Genomic DNA, 19,834 nt, shown 5'->3' with positions numbered 1-19,834 from the left:
TTTTAACTGGTGAACACGTTGTCTTCTGATGAAACCAAAATATTTGCACGAACAGATTTGCAGCAAACACAGATGTTTTGATGCATTTTTTTGTAACTTCAGTCTTTAATTTAGCAATCCAGAAGGTCGTTTTGAATACTCAGTTTCAATTATTTTTTTCCTTCTTCTTTATTTTCACATTTGTTTAAACATATAGAGCGAGTTTTAAGATCACCACTGACACGGCTTATGAAATTTCATGGAAGCAAACCCAAAAACAGTGCTGGCACTTTTCACGCACTTTCACCATTTCCAGCAAACCACCTCAAATCTTCCGAATATCCCCCTAATCAACTCCACACCCCCGTCCAACACGACCCCTTCCGGTAGAACTTACTTAAGCTTCAAGTTCTTTTGCGTATCGCGTGTGTGTGTATATGTGTTTGCGCGCACGCGCCTTCAAACTCGAACCGAACACTCTCGCGTCTCGCGCCGTCCAAACCCAAACTCGAACTGACTGGAAAAACGTCCACCAAAACCTCAGACTCCGTCTTGCAACCAACTAACGATCAACCAACAGCTGAGCAGCAGGCCTTCCTTTTCTTCCTCTAGTCTTTTTTTTTTTGATTTTCGGCTTCCCCGGCAAAGAAATACCTTAAGCGACACCGTCACCAGCCCCCCTTCTCCACCACCTCCACCAGGTGGGTCTTGCACCTTAAGACGATGTTTTTAGTAGGTTGATGTCGCGTTAGTCGCTGGAGTTCACAAAGTCACTTAACTCTCGACCGGTGATTTAATTGTTTTATTAACGATTTATTTTGAACGTTTTTATCGCTGCGAACTTCCGTTAAATTGTAATTTTTATTTGATTTTTTTTCTGAGATTTTTCAACCATTTTTTATTTAATGGCAATGCATAAAATCTGTAACTCGTGAAGAAATTTTCTGATCGATTTTGTGTCTTCGGCATAGTTCTAGGTCACTATTCACTATTTTCACTATTTTCAATAATAATAGCTGATTAACACCTCAACTCACAAGCTCGAGAAAAAGGGGGAACTTCCATACAAATTCCACCTTTTTCTCGAGCTTGGGAATTTAGGTGATACTGTAATCAAAAAGAATTGATCATCAACAATATTTAAATTTGATTAGCGATCAAAATAACTTTTGTTCTGGCCTCCATTTTTCACTATTTGTATCATTTTGATAACATTGATAACACATCAAATTAACATTTTCATTCTTTTAATTTTTTTTTGTGGTCGAAACCACCTACGGTATAATTAAATGTCGATGTAATACATCTAGAAAAATGAAAATAAATTTATATTTTGCTCATTAAAATTTCTATTTTTGAAATTATTGTCTCTCGTCTCAAACTGTAGTTAACAATTTCAAATTATTAGACAATTTTGTTTTGTAAATTGCAACACAATTTTTTGATTAAAATAAATACCAGGCTGCAAACGAAAAAAATATCGAGGCTCGATAACAATACCGATAATTCTAAACGTTATCGTTATTGTTATTTCGATAATGCTATTGGGGATAATCTTATCGCCGATAATGGACGATAACTCGTTTTTTTAAACTTTCTTAAATCGACTTAATTCCACCATATCATGTTAAATTTTCAATGATTTCGCAAAGATTATATTTTTTGAAAATAAAGTAAGTATAAATACTTAAAATTGTTCACAAAATACTGTACTTTTTCGAAAGTACTAAAATTTTCATAATTTGCAATATGAGTATCATACGAAATAAATTTGTGTATGCCCTTTAATTTTTTCATAGTTTTTCTGGAAAAATACTAAAATTTTCACAACATACCGTATTCTTTCGAAAATAATAAAATTTTCATAATTTTCAATATGGGTATCAAACGAAGCAAAATTATGAATGCTTTTCACTTTATTGGAGTTTTTTTTTTAATTTTCTAAGTCTTTCCCAAAATACCGTAACTTTTCGAAAATACTCAAATTTGCAATATGGGTGACACATGAAACGACATTTCAAATGCATTTTCAAATTAAAGAGTATTTTTCGAAAATACTCAAATTTTCACAAAATAACGTGTTTTTAAAAAAACTCAAATTTTAATAATTTTCACTGTGGGTATCAAACGAAGTGAAATTTGTTTTACATTTTTACATTATTCGTGTTTTTTTGAAAAATTCTTAAATTTTCACAAAGTACCGTATTTTTTTATGAAAGTTCTAAAATTTTTAAGATTTGCAATATGCGAAATTTATTATGCAAATGCACTTTTGGAAATACACAAATTATCACAAAATTCTGTATTTTACGAAAACATTCAAATTTTCAAAAATCGCAAAAAATCAAACCATCCACATTAACGACCCCCGGGTCTTTTGTGGTCTCTATTGCAAGTTTCTGCTCGAACCTAGGAGTCCGAAGGCTTGAATGGGGAGAGCATCCAAACCTCTTTCTACTCCAAGGAACCTTCCACCCCAGTGTTTGAACTGACGACCTTTGGATTGCGAGTCCAACCGCCGCCAGCGATTCCACCGGAGTAGGCTTGGTTTGGTGTGTTGTTTGTACTTATGGCATGGAGACGACTCCTACACCTGGAATGACTTAACGGCCTAACAACCAAGGCCGGGACCGACATTTTACTTCCTCATCCGATGGAAGGTTGGAGCAGATGGGAATCGAACCCAGAATCATCCGCTTACAAAGCGAACAGCGTAACCATTCGGCCACGCACTGCCAAAAATCTAAAATCTAAAATCGCAAAGGAAGCGAAATTTTGAATTCATTTTACTATACTGATATTTTTTTGCATATCACTCAAATTTTCACAAAACATCGTATTTTTTAAATACTTAAATATCTGTACTTTGCCATATGTATGGGTATCAAACGAAGCAAAATTTTATATGAATCAAGCAAAGTATGAATGTATGTTTGAAGCATGCAAAATTTTGCTTCGTTTGATACCTATATTGCATATTTAGATAATTTGAGAATTTCCGAATCAGTATTTTGTGCAATACTTAGTTTAAAAAAAAAAACTGTAATTAACAGCTTTAAAATTTTGCTTCGTTGGATATCCATAACGCAATTTTAAAAAAAATTAGTATTTTCGAAAAAAATCTGTATTCTGTAAAAATTTAGTATTTTTCAAAAAACTCAAATTAAAAAATCTAAAAATTGAAATAAAAAGCCATAGTCTCAACATTTGAATGCAAAAAGTGTTTTAAAATGCATTTTACACTAGTTCAGTTGTTTTGCAATCATTAGTTTAAAAAATGTAAGATTTTATTGGATTTCAATTTCCATTGAAATTTAGAATTTTTTTGAGAAAATATTTTTTTTGCCCTCTGATTTTTCGGGCCAATTTTGAAGGGGAGGGGGATATTCTCGTATGTTTGGCAGGTTAAACACTCGCTCCTAACTCCATCCAATTTGCTGTTTTTTACTATTTACACAACAAATTTTGCAAAACTTTTGATAGAGATGCTGTTCCTCTACTGAGCAATTCTCTACGAAATCGGTATTTTTTCTTAAATTTTAATTTTTGTATTTTTTAATCCGACTGAAACTTTTTTGGTGCCTTCGGTATGCCCAAAGAAGCCATTTTGCATCATTAGTTTGTCCATATAATTTTCCATACAAATTTGGCAGCAAAAATGATGTATGAAAATTCAAAAATCTGTATCTTTTGAAGGAATTTTTTGATCGATTTGGTGTCTTCGGCAAAGTTGTAGGTATGGATATGGACTACACTAAAAAAAATGATACACGGTAAAAAAATTTTGGTGATTTTTTATTTAACTTTTTGTCACTAAAACTTGATTTGCAAAAAAATAATATTTTTATTTTTTTTTATTTTTTGATATGTTTTAGAGGACATCAAATGCCAACTTTTCAGAAATTTCCAGGTTGTGCAAAAAATTTTTGAGCGAGTTATGAATTTTTGAATCAATACTGATTTTTTCAAAAAATCGAAAAATTGGTCGCAAAAATTTTTCAACTTCATTTTTCGATGTAAAATCAAATTTGCAATCAAAAAGTACTTTAGTGAAATTTTGATAAAGTGCACCGTTTTCAAGTTAAATCCATTTTTAGGTGACTTTTTTGAAAATAGTCGCAGTTTTTCATTTTTTAAATTAGTGCACATGTTTGTCCACCATTGAAAAAAATATTTTTGAAAAGCTGAGAAAATTCTCTATATTTTGCTTTTTTGAACTTTGTTGGTACGACCCTTAGTTGCTGAGATATTGCCATGCAAGTGTTTAAAAACAGGAAAATTGAAGTTTTCTAAGTCTCACCCAAAAAACCCACCATTTTCTTATGTCTATATCTCAGCAACTAATGGTCCGATTTTCAATGTTAAAATATGAAACATTCGTGAAATTTTCCGATCTTTTCGAATAAAATATTTCCAAAATTTTTAAACCAAGACTAACATTTTAAAAGGGCGTTATATTAAATATTTGGCCCTTTTGAAATGTCAGTCTTTATTTTTTTTTGAAAATATTGTTTTCGAAATGTTTCTTTTCCAAAGAAACCATAAAATCTCGTAATCTCTTCTCAAAATGAAAATTGCTGCTAAAGATTTTTGCACTTATTTTGTTTGAACTTTTCTTTGGTTGAATCTACGTTAAAATATTTAGTAATTTTGTCGAGGGACAAATTTTTAACCGGTCAAAATGTAAATTTGATCGCATTAGTAGCAAGTAGCTGAAATATCACACTTTTAAGATTCAAAGTTCAAAACGGGTGTCACGGGTATCTCATCACTGTGTTGACCAAATCGGCCCAGGGTTAAAGCCTCTAGTCGTCGTCGTCGATGTCTTCAAAAGGTTTCGAGTTCGATAGTCCAATTTCGAGTTCTTTCGGCCTACCCGTTTACGGTTGATAGCGCGGGTTTGGAGCAGCAGCAGCAGGTTAGCAGGTCGTCGCCGTTGCGTTTCGTTGCGCCAAATTCGTCGACATCGCGTGTCCTAGAGTCTGTCGTGGACACGAGGTAACCCAGATTCGGTGGAGACCCCGACGGAAAACTTCGTTTGACGCAAAACGGTGATCGTCGGTGGTTGGGCAAGTTTGTTTTTTGGTGGCGGTGGGTGATCTTTGAGAGAAAATGCGATTTTTTTTTTGCTTTTGAACAACAGATCTTAGCGAACCGTTGCGAGTGGTGAAGGTCGCCTTCCGGAAGGTCCTCATGAATATGTCATGAAAAGGTAACATTAGCGGATCGTTATGAAGAAATGGTTTTGGACCGTTGAGTGGAACGACGTGGAGGGGCGAACCAGGGACATTGTGGTAGAGTTGAATGGTTGTGGTTTGTCAAGAAAATTAACTTTAATTGAGTTTATTAAAGTAACGTCATCAGCAGAATTGAAGTAAAAATCTAAATCGAGTTAACAATTCCGTAATTAAATCCAATAAAAATCATCCTAGCGACTTCAACATTATCGATTCTTAATCCGATCGCTGTACTTAATCTTCAACGCTTCCCAGCCAGCAAAGATTCACGATCACGGACGACCTTTTCCCTTCGTCTCGTCTTGGGCGCCGCGGCCATTTTTCAAGTTATCACCTCCTCGTTAAATGGTAGTCGGGGAGCGATTTATCAACAGCGGGCGCCGGCTGGCTGACTGGCTGGCTGGATATGGACGACGACTCTTCCACCTCGGCAAAAGTTCAACCCAACCATAATTCCGTCCGGAGATGAAGTATGTCACACCTTGGCAAGGTCGCACCATTTCGCGTTTAATGGGGGGGGCGAAGCTTAAGGGATGCTGGACGAGGTTTTGAAAGTGTCGAATCAACGGATTTTTTTTAGTATTTTTGGGTTTGTTTCTTTTTGTTTTTTTTTATTTTCTACATTTTTTCAATATTCCTGAGCTTGCAAATAGTCATTATTTTATTATCAAACACATGAAAAAAGCTTTGGAAAATATTACGCTGATGTAACTTTGGACATTGTAAATAGTATCAATAGTTTCCGTTTGGCCTTCACTTCAACTTACAGGAATTTATGGTCGCTTGACCACCACGGCGTAAAAAAAAATAACAGAGTTTAACTGTTTTCAGTTTTGATTCAGCTGTTAACTTGGTTTGTTGTCCAGCTAACATTTCGATGCCTCTGTGCTCTCTTGTACTCAGCTTGCTGGTTTTCCTATTTTTAGCATAAGATAGCACAGAAGCATCGATTTGACAAACAAAGGAAATTTTGACACTATATTTTTGAATCTAGGATATAGAAATTATTTTTTTTTTTATCCAGAACTATTATAACGTTAAAAAAATAAAAAAATAGATAATCCAAAATGACTAACTTCTGAGCAATTCTCTACGAAATCGGCCGATTTCGTACATTTATAGTTTTTGCATTTTAAATTTGGCTCAAACTTTTTAAGGGCTTTCCCAAAGACTAAAGAAGCCATTTTGTTTCATTGATTCACCCATACACGACTCCATACAATTTTGCAGCTGTCGATACAAAAATGGTACGTACGTGAAGGAAGTTTCTGATCGGATTGATGTCTTCGGCAAAGTTGTAGGTATTGATGAGGATTATTCATAAAAACACAATTTGAAAATTTTTAATCAACATTTTTTCACAAAAATGCTTTTTCCAAAATTAATATTTAGCCATATTTTTACTGAAAAATTTATTAATTTTTAATGAAAAATCAAAGTTTTTCGTTTTTTTTTAAAATAACAATCCATGATTGTTCATCCCAATTTTTTTTTTAAAGAGTTGTTAAAATTTCCAATAAAATGTCCCATTAGACATTGAAGATTGGACCTGGTTGCTAAAATACAGCGAAATCAGAAAAAACATGAAAATTTTAGTGTAATAAGTATTTCCCAAAACAGCCTTTTTTTCTAGTACCAATAGCTCAGAAACTTATGGTTCTTTTTTCACTGTTGACAAATGGAACTTTTTTAAATGTTAGTCATGATTCCTAAATAAAAAAAAATTAAAAGGATCAGAAAATTTAACAACTGCTTCATTTTTTATCTTTGAAATTAGGATTATTACACAGAAAAAAAATGATGGTTAAATTCATCAGGAAATGGTGACAGATTTTGTGTCTAAAAATGTTTAATATTACATCAGGAATTGATTCATTCATCAGTTTTTGATAAATATTCATCAGGCTCACATTTTTACACAATTTTTATGTAAAAGGGAATATTCAACCTACCAAATTTTCAATCTTCCAAAATTCAACTTTTTTTTTGCTGTGTAGTTTCTGAGATATTGGTATTTGAAAATTAAAGGCTTTTTGGGTGGGGGTCGAGCAGTAACCGTAACGTTGTGTTGCACACGAAAAATGTAACGATAGCAATCTGTCGAGTTAAACTTTTCGAAAAAATATGTTCATGGTCACTATTTTGAAAAAAATCGAAAATTTTTAATTTTCAAGTTTAAATTTAACTGAAGGTGATGATATTAAAAAAAACTGTGTACTTTATCAACAAATCTTTAAGATATTTTTCAATTGCAAATTTGATTTTACACTAAAAATTTAAGTCAAAAAAATTCTATTAAAATTTTATTTTTTCAAAAATAATCTACTTTTCGAAAAAAAAAGTTAATCTAAAATATAACCAAGTGTTAATAAATTTTAAGTACCTTTGATTTGTAACAATTCCACTAATATTTTATTTATTTAAAAAAAAAAATATTATGAGTCAACCGCAAAAAAACTTCCATGTTTGTGTTCCCCCTCCAAAGTTTTCCTTAAAATCAGGGGGCAAAACGAATAATTACTGACTAAAATTGACATTTCATTGCAAAATCCTTTAAAATTGATTGTAAACTGTCAAGAATACATTACATGATGCATGGCTTTGTTTTTTATCTTTTAAAGATTTTTTTAATCTTTTTACAAATTTTGAATTTTGGGGAGCAAAGACGAAAAAGTATTTTTTTTTATAAATTCATTGATATTTCACAATTGTTTGAAATTAGTTTTTGATGTTTAAAGCATTTTATTATACTTTTCTCCTATTTTTTTTTTTTGAAAATGAGGCTTGATATTTGATTTTATTTTAATTAATTTAATTTTTTACCTTTTCTTACCCACAAAAATGAAAAAATGCGTATCATTCTCAATTGGCAGAACCAATTTAGGTACAACGCCCAATATAGGGACATATACCCTAATTTGTATTAATTATTTCATGTTTATGGAGATGATGTGCAAATCGCCTTCTTCACATGATTTGAAGCTTCAAAATTCGATTCCGATTATTCTTTTTATTCTGAAAAAAGTTCTTTGAACCTGAAAAAAGTTCTTTGAACCTGAAAAAAAGAACAAATAAATTGAAAAAAAGGCAAAAAAAATTAAAGGATTCTGAATGAAATTAAATCAATGCATTTTCAAATATTAAGCGATTTTCACAAAATTCAAGAGACCAGCTACGATTTCATAAATTTTTCAGCATATAGTTTATATGTGTTTGTGTTTGCGTGTGTTTTATTACCTTATATTTGATCCAGCTAACACAATTCTTCCCACATAAATATAACAAAGTTTTAGTTTGGAAGGTTACAATATTAAGATTCTAATTCCTATAATGTTTAACAAATTTGTGTGTAGAAAATGGAAGTTAACTTATATGATTTAAACTTAACATCATGATCAAACAAAATTTTATTTTAAAGGAGTCAAATTCTAGAAAAAATATGTTTGAATTCTCTTTGCATTTGTATAAAACTAAAAAAAAACTGTTTGTTTTTGAAAGCTTTGAATTTTTCTCTAAAAAATTAGTGTTTCAAAATTTATATAATAACACTGACCAACAAAAAATTACTGCGCAGGCTGAACTCGAGGGGAAACACGAAGTTTAGGATCCCCAGAAACACGGGCACTTTGAATTTTTCAAAAATATTTAGTCTTGGCCAAATGGTTTTTCTCCAAAGTTTGTATGGAGAATTAGGGTGGTTGGTCGCTGTTGCATACAAGCAAAAAATTGCGCGCAATATGTGGGAGTAGCGAACAGCACTAATTCTCGATACAAACTTTGAAGAAATACCATTCGGCCCAGACTAAATATTTCTGAAAAATTCATAGTGCACGTGTTTCTGGGAACCTCAAATTTCATGCTTCCCCTCGAGTTGAGCCAGCTTAGAAATGAATAGATTTTAATATTCCAATAAAACTACTAAAGGAAAGTTAATATATCAAATTAAAATATAATATTGTTAAAATAGGATTTTTTCATTTTCTCACATTTCACCATTTGTCTTTTTGTTCACATTCGGCCTTTTATCATTTCGACCTTTTGACTTCCAACTTTTTTCCTTTCGCCCTTTTGGCTCACATCCAGTTTTAATTGTCAAAATTTTCTCGTCTCGTTTTTTTTCTTTAAATTTCATGTTTGTATTTGATCAATGTTTCCAAATTTGCAAAACTTGGAACAGTCCAAAAATATCGTTATTTAAGCGATAAATGATACATTTCTAACAACTTTGATTCTATTGATTTGAGTTCCCAGATATGATCAAGTACTTTTTGTTTGTGTTAATGTAACTAAACTTAAAAAGGTTGGTATGACTGTCTTGTCAGTAAGTAGGGGAAATATACCCATTTTAATCACTCTAAGCCGTTCGACCAATTCTCATCACTTTTGCCGTTTACCGCTGTTAAATCAATATTTTCAGATGTATCAACAATGGGAAGTTGCTTGCTCACTTTTATTTGAGCTATTTATTACTTTGGAACAGTAAAAAACACTTTTTGAAAGCTGTAATTCATGGTCAAAGAGCTGATAGGCCGATAATAGAAATAGGCTGAGAAAGGGTATAGTTCCCCTAGTTCTCAGGTCAAATGCTTCAGATGTTTTTTTTTAAATCTGCTTATTTGCGTCGAGTCATTCCACATACACCACAAACAACCTTGTTTTAATCGCCACCTTTCAGGTCAGCAGATGAATCCCAGAGACTGTGGTGACAAATTGCCATTCACAAACCTCCTCCTCCTCTCACAACCCAGTTCATTGTGCTACTTTGGCGACTGCGTTACCATTCAATAGTAAGCTAGTCAAAACTTAGTTGCTTAGACTTTTGTGCAGTTACGTGACAACAACCGGCCCCACAACCATGGCGAGTTGCGTGAGTTTGGGAAGACTTTGGCTAGAAACACAAAACACAAAGAGACCCCCGGTCGGCCACCAACAGGTGAGACAAGCTGATTCACAGCATCACTCACTGTTTTTGTGAGTTTTTTTTTCTAGTTTCGAGGTTTTGCAAAGTTCATGCATTTTTCATGAATTTTGGATAGCATGTTTTGCAACTAATTACTCAAATGTGTGAAAGATTGTTGACGCGTGGACAAGGTCGAGGGAAGAGTGCTACAAAGGGTCGTAATTTGATTACCAAGGGACCATAAACCACAGAATTAAAACCAGATTACCACTTTTTACGTCTTCCCACAAGCGTATCAAAAGGTGGAAGCTTCTGACAAGGAAAAAGCAAAAGTTTTTCGTTGATGCGCAAAAAACCGCAGAACTTCACAAACAAACTGTCGGATCTACTAACCAAAAAACAACAAACTAGTCTCGAAAAAAAAAAACAAAAAACTTGACTGCAACCATTTCGGCCAAGGTTAGTTGCAGATATCTCCTTCTATTTTTAATGGAGAACTGGTGGGACACGCGGCGAAGGGGAATGATTATGTGAAGGAAAAACCCCTTCCTCTTGGCTTTTTTCTCTCGACTCTTTAAAATGAGAGCTAGTTTTAGTGTGTGCCGCTAGCAGCTTGTTTTACGGTCAAATCCGCTTACTGAAAAATGATCAAATAAAACCAAAAAACAACACTGTCACCGTCCGCGTCAGAGACACTACCTTTTTGCTTCGGTTGAAGTTTTGGTCGAAAGTGAGTGGATGTTGGTTTTTTGAAAATGAAAATGAAAAAAACATCCAAAATCGTGATTTGGTCAATGCCACTAGTACTAATCAATCAATCGAAGCCATACTGCTTTGACACGCTCTTAGTGACCGTGCTGAGTTCGAAGGGGTCAAATAAATTTGCGTAATGTGATGAGGAGACCCACATTTTATTGGTGCTTGATTTGATAGGTTTTTAGTATATTTTACGCTTGAATTGTGCAGTTTTCTAGCATAGTGTTTTAAAAAAATGTGTCCACGTGGTTTATGGATGGTCCCTATTATAAATCTTTTTAATTTTTTTTCATTAAAAGCCCATTTTACATAATTTGCATTGTTCTAATTTGTTTGAAAAACAGAGATTTTTTGAAAACTTTGGGACCTCAGGCAAAATCAAGTATCTGTGGAGTCATTTCTTTAGAATCTAAGCGATTTTTTTTAGATTTATAATTTTGTATTTTTGTTAGGATAAAATTTTGTTCATGCATTCCCTGTGTCAAAAGAAGCATTATTTTTTCGTCTTCATAAGATGTTAAATTAAATTTATATTCGAAAATTACAAGAAAATTATTTCACACAAAAAATAACTCATTTCTTCTAAATATGAACATAAAGAGATTGTATCTCAGCCATCAACAGTAAAAAAAAGAAGAAATTTATATTGCCTTTCAAACATGTTTTCAGCATAACTACTTCTTTATGAAATATGTTTAAATAGCAAAAGTCTAAAAACAATTATCGAAATGTTTAACACTAAAATGCGATCAGCTTGAACATTGTTAACTTTTTCAAAAAGATGATTGCTAATTTGATTTTGTATCTAAAAATTATTTTTAAAATTTTATTTGTAAATTTCCAATAAATTTCAATTTTTTATTAAACATGTTAATCTCTAGTTAAAGATTTTACATTATCCTAAACCCTAGTACGAAAGATGCCTCCTTTAATCCCCGTAAAGATAACAAAAAATAGAAAATTAAAATAAACATATTTTGGGATCTATCGACTATTAATGGTAAAAGGTTAAATAAATAAATCAAAAATTACTGTTTCCATGTAGCTATTTTTTTAAGTTCAAACATAATTTACTATTTCAAAATGGGTCCACAGGGGGAGAAGGGTGGGGATTGGTCTCACATTTCTAATAAAATAGTGTGTGATTCATGCACTATTCCAGAAACTATTTTTTATTTACTAACATTTTAAAGATAAATTTTGTAAAAAATAAGACTTTATTATAAAGTTTACAAAAATTTTCACTTCGTCAATCTCGAAAAAAAAAATATTCATAATATCTGAAACTCTCCAGAATCTTCAGCAAAGATTGAGAGATATGAAGTAAAGAGTTTTTTTTTTCTGATTCTTACTTTTTTGTCACTCGATTTCCAATCGACGATATTTGAGAAACTTTTGATCGCGTCATGAAATAATTGAACAAAAAATCATTATATTTGATACCATTTTGAAAATTAATATATTTTATTTTTTATAACCAACCTTAATTTAAAAAAGCTGCAGGCTTTATTTTTTAAAATTCTGATTTTTTTCAATGGAATTTAAATGGAAGCAAACCAAAAAATGTAAAATTATAATTAAAAAGATTCTGTCATTAAAAAGAATTGTTAAAAATAAAAAAAAACATCTTCCAAAGTTTAGTTTCAATAAGGCTAGTACCAATAAAATTACAAGTTTTTAACATGGGCAAAGTCAAGTGTTAAGGGAAGACATGGTTCCAACACTTCAATTTAAAAAAAATCACCTGAACTTTGACTTGAATTATTATTAATTTTCATAAAATCATTTTTGCGAAAACAAACTATTTGTCGTTCTTAGCATTTAAATTACACAAGAAATCAACATATTTTCAGATTTCTTAAATCATGCATTATATATTTTATAATCGTAAAGTTTGACATTTCAAAGTTTTCGGAAAATAATTTTTTGAAAAAGGGACGAAATGTGGAAATGTTAAAATGATTTTTGAATTTCGAAGAAAAGAAAAGAAAACCCAGGAAATATTTTAGAAAAATAAGTCTCATATTTAAACTGTTTATCAATATACACTGTTCATTGTTATTATACTAATTTTACCTTCAAAAAAACACCAATTATTCAAATACATAAACTGATACATTTTCTTTTTTTCAGGTAAACATGATTTTTTAGCACTAAAATGTAAGTACAACCGATTAACTAAATAATATGTATTTTTCTGTAAATTTTCATGAATCGTAAAATAAGATAAATTTGGTACTTTCCGTGTAATCATTTTAAATTCAAGATTTATCTTTGTAAGTGTGCCTCATAGGTTGCTTTGTCACGAAGAAAATTGAGCTCACCAAATTTCAAATAACTCACCAAAATTAAAAAAAAAAATGGTGTCGGATAAATTGTTTTCATGCATTATTAAATTCTCAAAAAATGATTTTAACTCGTGTTGTCATCGAACAAAAATAAGTTTTTGCCCCATTTAAAAAAAATAATCACATAACTTAAAATGTAAAAGCTGATCGAAACGTTTTATTTTGAAGCATCAATTTATTTATATTAATTGCTAAATAGTAGTTTATGCAACAAGTTTCAAAAAGAGGTGCTGAAAAAATCAAGTTTTGCAACGAGTTCCATACAACATTTTTGCAATTCCAAAAAACACCCATTGAGTGAAATTTTAAGTCAAATTTTCATGTATTTTTTCAATGAATCGTTTAAATCAAAAAAATGTTGAAAAGTTCAGCTTTTCTAAACAAGTGCTGAAAAGTTCAACTTTTCAGCATTTATTTTGAAAAGTGTTGCTATTCGATTCTGTTATTTTTGGTACAGAAAAGTAGGCTATTTCGTCGTTCAAGAAGTACAGGAAAAGTAAGTAGTTTCACGACGGAATTGCAAAAAAATATGTTTCCGTAGTTTTGATGATATCAAATGTAATGGAAATGATTTTATATGAGCAACTTTAGAAATTTAAAGTTCGATGCTTTTCTACAAAACAAATGTAATTGATAAATGTTGCTAACCTTATCAACCTTAATTGTCAGGTGAGTAAAAAAATAATTCAATATTTGAAAAATAATTCAATATGTAAAAAATAAAACGAAAAAGATTATAGTACAACATATTTAATAATTACTGAATATTTTGACGCATTTTTTTTTTTAAAAAACGCTTTTAATCAATGGAGCGTCGAGTGCAGGACTAAAATAAATGATATATTTTATAAAAGTTAGGATACTTCGTCTCAAATGCATTTTTTTAATCATTACAAATCCAAGAAAAATATTGTGAAATGATTTCAATTGTTTATCACTAAGCAAAAAAACCAAATTAACATTAATTTATAATATAAAAAATAAGCACGTTTTTGAAAAGGCCTTTTGAATTTGAATAAATCACTTTTTTTCTAAAAGTTTTGGATAAATAAATAATGAAAACAAATAAACTTCCATACGTTAAAAATAACCATCGCAAGCCAATCCAAATCAAAATTCAATGACCTGATTGGAAATAGCATCCTGACATAAACCCACCAACAGCGTTTTTTGGCTTAGCTTTTTGTTCAAAATGTTGCCGCGATGACGCACTTTCGATTTTACAAAATAAATTGAACAGCAGCCAGACGAGAAGGAGGGAGGGTGAAATAAAAATTGAGAGCAAAATATCAACAAATGGTCGAGATTCGATCGAATTCGACTAGAAAGAGAATTTGACTAAAATTTTTGTTTGTTGAAATCTCCATCTAACATTTCATCGAATACCCCCTCCTCCACCCAACCTTCTTTAAACTAACCGAACTCGATTAAATCTCCAACGACTAAGAGGCGGACGCCGCCAACTTATCTGAGTTGATCGCTTTGCCTACTTAGGCATTGTGAGTAGCCGATCCGCTCGCTGACGTAATGGACCGTCCCAAACTCAACCAAGCTGAATCTATTACGGCACGTCTTGAGGGGGGTCTGTGTGGGGTCTAACCCTAACGCAGGGCACTCGGATTGCAGAGTTTGATCTCGTTTTTTGTTGGGTGTTGCAAAAATGTTGAGGCTTTCACAACAGAAGTTCAAGGTTGGTTTTGGAGAGGATTGGTGGACGATTTTTTTGAGAAATGCACTTCAATTACGGACGTCAACTTTGAGGTGCCTTTTGTAGACACATGAGTTTGAAACTGCAGGTAAGTGGTAAGTGGGGCATGCTGGACGCTGTGACAACGGGTAAGTACAATTTAGTTCTAAGATCTGTCAATCTGTCAACTCAAACTCCAGAGTGAAATCATCCCTGTTTGTGATGACTTCTCTCTTGAGCCTAAACTTAGGGGGTTCAACTACCAAAATCTCCGTAATGAAGCGATAACCTTTCCATGTTTAACGATCGTATAAAAAAAGGGGTGTTCATTCATCGTTGAGACAGGCCTTCCGTCAGTATTTCTCATAACGGAATCAACGATAAAAATGTCAGCAAAACCAGTTTCAAGTTCACGTATCTCGATGACATAAGTAAGTTTAACTACCTCTCCAAAAAAGTTGGGGAAAAAATTGCCCCTGATTTCACTTTCAATGGCAGCTTAAAACAAGTTATTTTAACGGTAATTTTTTTTCGGTGAGGTTGTACTCGCAGTAGTAAAGAGATAAATCTTTATGATGTTTCAAGCACTTTGTTGAAAGTGAGCTTAGATCTGAACTTGAACCTGACGAAGCATGGCGGTTTGTTGGTTGTTTGCAGTTCAATTTTGGAATCGGAAGTTTGGTTAGCTTGTTGATGATGACTGAGCGTGGTGGCGCTAAGTGATACCCTTAAGTGGCTTCACTTAAGCGTGAGGTGTCACCCACGAGGTCGTTTGGAAATGTGAGCTAAAATTAGGTGGAATCGTTTGACTGGGCTTAGGAGATTCAGATGAGTAACTTCGAGTGAATTTTGATGCGACTTTGTTAAAAATATTTCTGGTTTACGAAATCTTCTAAATTCAATTTTAGTCTGTCTTTAAATTACATTCAAGGCCAATTTAAAAAAAATAAATAAATTCATGAATTTAAGACGCTCAAACTACTGCAAGCTCGCACCAAAAGCCAACCGTGCCGCACTTAATCTTGTCTCGCTCAGTAACGATAAACTGCGTGGCACCACGGTCAAGTTCACCATCTGATGCAAAAGTTGCAGAATTCCAAGTGCAACCAGTGAAACTGAAACTGCAGCAGTTGCGCTGCACCGCTCACCAAAAACAGCTCGACAAATTACGTCTCTTAAGCCGTCACGAAGGCGATCGCCACGATTACAACTTCCTTTCTCGTTTCGATGACAGTAAGAAACTGTCGAGGATTGCCTACCTTCAGGCGGAGTGGTGTTACGAGATTCGCTAGGAAGGTTGTTAAAGATATTTTTGAACGTTCTGAAATCTACAAAATCAAAAAAAGTCAATCAAAAAATTAAATTGAGTTTTGAACAACCCTACCCCAACCAGCAAAGACCTTCAGAACTGTTTGCGTAAGATTTTGATTTTAATTGAAGCTTAAGCAGAAGTATCTCCCACAAGCAGGGCTGAAAATCCCACAGACTGTAGTACATTCCGTAGATTCCGGCGCCAAAGTGGACCTTCCCCCCTCCTTCCATAGTAATGGCTCAAAAGATTAATGCATTATGAATTGTGCAATTGCTCGGCAAGGGCTAGATGCACTTTAGTGCAGGGTGTGAACGGATTGAAAGAGGTGTGCAATTCCGATGTTGGTCAACGCCGGTAGAGATGACTTGCAACGCTTGCTGGGTTTGAAGATTGATACTGAATCTAAGAGAGTGATTTGATGATTTCTTTGGATTTGAGAATTGTAATATCTATAAGAATTACTAGAGTATAAATACGGGTCATTCCATCTCTGAAACTGAAACTGACTTTTTTATGCATTTTTCTTAAAACAGAAACATAAATGTTATCAGAAACATCTTTGACAATTTCTTCCATTCTCCTCCAAATCCAAAAAAAAAAGTAAATACGGAAGCTAATGATTTCAAGTTCGCGGTCAAATTCCATAATCGGCCAAATCAGGCAGGCAGGCAATTCAATTACCTTTTCCCACCTGCGAAACTGGCCAAATAAAAAGGCAAACCAGAAATCACGATCCTCCACAACACACCGAGCGGCACTTGAAGTTCAAGTGCGCGAGTACAGCAGCACATGCCGCGATTGATGGTGGGGGTCAATTGGGGTTAATTTTCTCAATAAACAAACTTAATTTGCACTATATTATTCGATTCAAATAGAATTAAAAATAAATAGTGTAACTAATGAAAAATCTCAAACGATTTCTACAAAAAAAAGCCAATTTACCCCACACTCCTCCAAAACCATGTTGCCTGCATAACAGGCCCAGACTGTGCGGCTAGGCCCATGGCGGCGCTGCGAGCATAATGGGCTTTTCGCTTGATGTGAACGAGTTCAGCGAAGGGGGTCCCAAAACGGAATCGAAACCGCACTACTGAGCCAGACCCCTGCGGCTTAACTTGCTTACAGGTGCGTGCCGTGGTAGTCGGAGGGGGAAAACGCCCATTCCAACACCGTAGTCAACAGCAATTACCTCTGGGCGATGACGACGATGGCATTGAAATTGAAAGTGCTTTTGATGGTGGGGTCAACCACGTGTCAATTTGGGTAGTTGAGTGTGGGATATTTTGAGCGTCATTTTAAAAATCTTTAGGGGTAGTTTTCGTCCCTGATGACAATTTTTCGATATTTCATGGAGAATACGACACCTTACATTTTTAAACATTTTTTAAATTACTCTTTTTCGAAAAATTGCATTTCATATTAATGGGGATTTGAATTTTTTGTGTCATTAAATTTTTGGAAAAAGTTTATGATCTTTTCAAACCGAGAATATCCAGCTTTTTTAAAGGATTTTTAATAATTTTTTTGCAATTTAGGGTTTCATGTTAGGGAATTGATTTTTTTTTAAATCTGACATATATTGTACACAATTTACAGAAAATAATAAAAAATATATAATCAAACATGGGGTTTACTCCTAAATATCGAGAGATACGCGATTTTTAATTTAGAAACGATTCGTTTCATTAGTTAACATTTGTAAAAGATGAAATTTTCTCAGTGTCACCTTATTAGTTTTTTTTTTGACTCGCGAAAAGTATTGGTTCGTTTTTCATTGTGTAAAATTGACATTTATGTGAAATAAGTCTGAAATTTTTGTTAAAATGAAAATCGAATCAAATGGTTCCGAGGAGAACTAACTTTTCACAAAATTTAAACTTCGATAGGCTGTTTTTTTGCAAGTATTTTTTCAATTGCAAAAATCATTTTACGAAAAAAAAATCAATTTGTTTGTTCTACAACACGGTCTTAGTGGTCTCTATTGCAAGATTAATAAAAAAAATTAAAAATAAAAATAGAAAAATTGATAAAACAAGCCATAGTCTCAACATTTGAATGCAAACAGTGTTTTAAAATGCATTTAACACTAGTTAAGTCGTTTTATAATCATTAGTTTTCAAAAAAAGTAAGATTTGACGAACAAAAAGCGAAAAAAAAATTTGCGTAACATCGAAAATTTTCAAAAATTTAAAAGATGTTTAAATCACCCAAACATACAAAAAATGATTTTAAACGCAGGGGAATGCATTTTAAATCAATTTCATTTGATTGCACTTAAATTTCTATTGAAATTTAAGTGCAATCAAATGAAATTGATTTAAAATGGGGGGGGGGGGGGGGACTTCAAATAAAATTTGGACCAGCCTTAAACATTAAAAAAAGCAAATTTCAAAAACTTTCTTTTGGAAATTCCATTTAAAAAACCGGATTCTTTTTCCATTTTAGGTTCTGATTTGGGCTGTTAAAAATATGGAAAAAATTGGGGTTTTTAAAATTGAATTTCCAAAATGTTTTTTTTAATTTTTGATTTTTTCATATGTTTTAGGGGACTAAAAAAACATCTTTTGCGCTTGGGTCAATCGGTCAGAAATCTTTCTCAAGGTTCAGAATTTCGAATATTCACATGATTTTTTTGTATGACCAGTCCTTAAAATTGTATGAAAACCCAATGAACCAGATTGGCTTCTTTTGACGTAGATATTTTTTTCATAATTGGCGTAGAGAATGCATGGATAAAGTATCATTCGAATAAAAAAATACAAAATTAAAAATTAAAAAAAAAAAACAAATTCGAGACAATGACTATTTGTAAGAAAAACGATAATTTATGATATTTATTAAAATTCTTTAAAAAAGCATTTAGAAGCCAGTCAGTGTTCCCTTTTTTATCTGGATTAGAATTCTCGCAAAGCTTAGTACAAGAGAGTATATAGGCATCGATTGAAATTGTGCCTTTAAATAGCTGATGCATGTATATTAGGGTGCCCAGAATATGGGACTTTTTCTCAAAACCTCGCTCCATATTATTCCTTGAGCTATTTTAGGACTCTGGGCCGAATATGAGCAAAATCTTTCAACATTTACCCATTGATACTCGAAGGTGAAGTTTGTATGGGAAAAATCGAAAAAATGTATGAAAAAACTAAATTTCTTACCGTTTGGCCTGCACTGTCCGCTACTTCCATCCAAATATTCCCAAAAGTGAGATTCTCATTGGAAATTTAATGATCAACAACTTTGTAGAACATACCATAGCTGTAAACTAAGCAATTTAAAAATGTCATTTTTGTATGAAAAACATTTTTTTCACCAACTTTGGGCTCGGGTATCAATGCGTTAATCTCAACCAATTTCGCTCATAATTTACACAGATGCTTAAAATAACCCAAAAAACAGTTTTCCGCTTGTGGAGCAGGGAGTCATTTTTTCTGGGCACCCTAAATGTATATTTATTAACGAGAATTTCTTTTTTTGCAGATTCTTTTTAAAAAACAATTCTAAAATTTTCAACAACAAAATAATCGATCAATCGTTTTTAAACATTATAAAAAACCGAACATTACAAAAAACATTACCTTATAAAACGGATTTATTTTTGAAGTGAAACCAGGTAAG

General features: G+C 32.7%; 2 protein-coding genes across 5 annotated transcripts in view; one reads left to right on the top strand and one right to left on the bottom strand.

Annotated features, from left to right (window-relative positions):
• Positions 1-19,834, top strand: part of LOC120412766 (D-beta-hydroxybutyrate dehydrogenase, mitochondrial) — a 117,255-nt gene that overhangs the window by 24,619 nt on the left and 72,802 nt on the right. The window lies entirely within an intron of this gene.
• The window catches only part of LOC120412768 (elongation of very long chain fatty acids protein), a 55,977-nt gene that overhangs the window by 10,926 nt on the left and 25,217 nt on the right, over positions 1-19,834 (bottom strand). Inside the window, exon 1 of one of the 3 annotated variants that reach the window (XM_039573362.2) lies at positions 377-508. The exons of the other annotated variants lie outside the window; for them this stretch is intronic. The gene's annotated coding sequence lies outside the window, so the exon portion shown is untranslated. Of the gene's footprint in view, positions 1-376; positions 509-19,834 lie in introns of those variants that run through there. 3 annotated transcript variants of the gene reach the window in all.

Source organism: Culex pipiens, chromosome 2 (assembly GCF_016801865.2).
Source record: "Culex pipiens pallens isolate TS chromosome 2, TS_CPP_V2, whole genome shotgun sequence".
In the NCBI taxonomy this organism is placed as follows: domain Eukaryota; kingdom Metazoa; phylum Arthropoda; class Insecta; order Diptera; family Culicidae; genus Culex; species Culex pipiens.
Note: the sequence above shows the minus strand (reverse complement) of the source record. Positions and strands in the feature narration are given on the sequence as shown.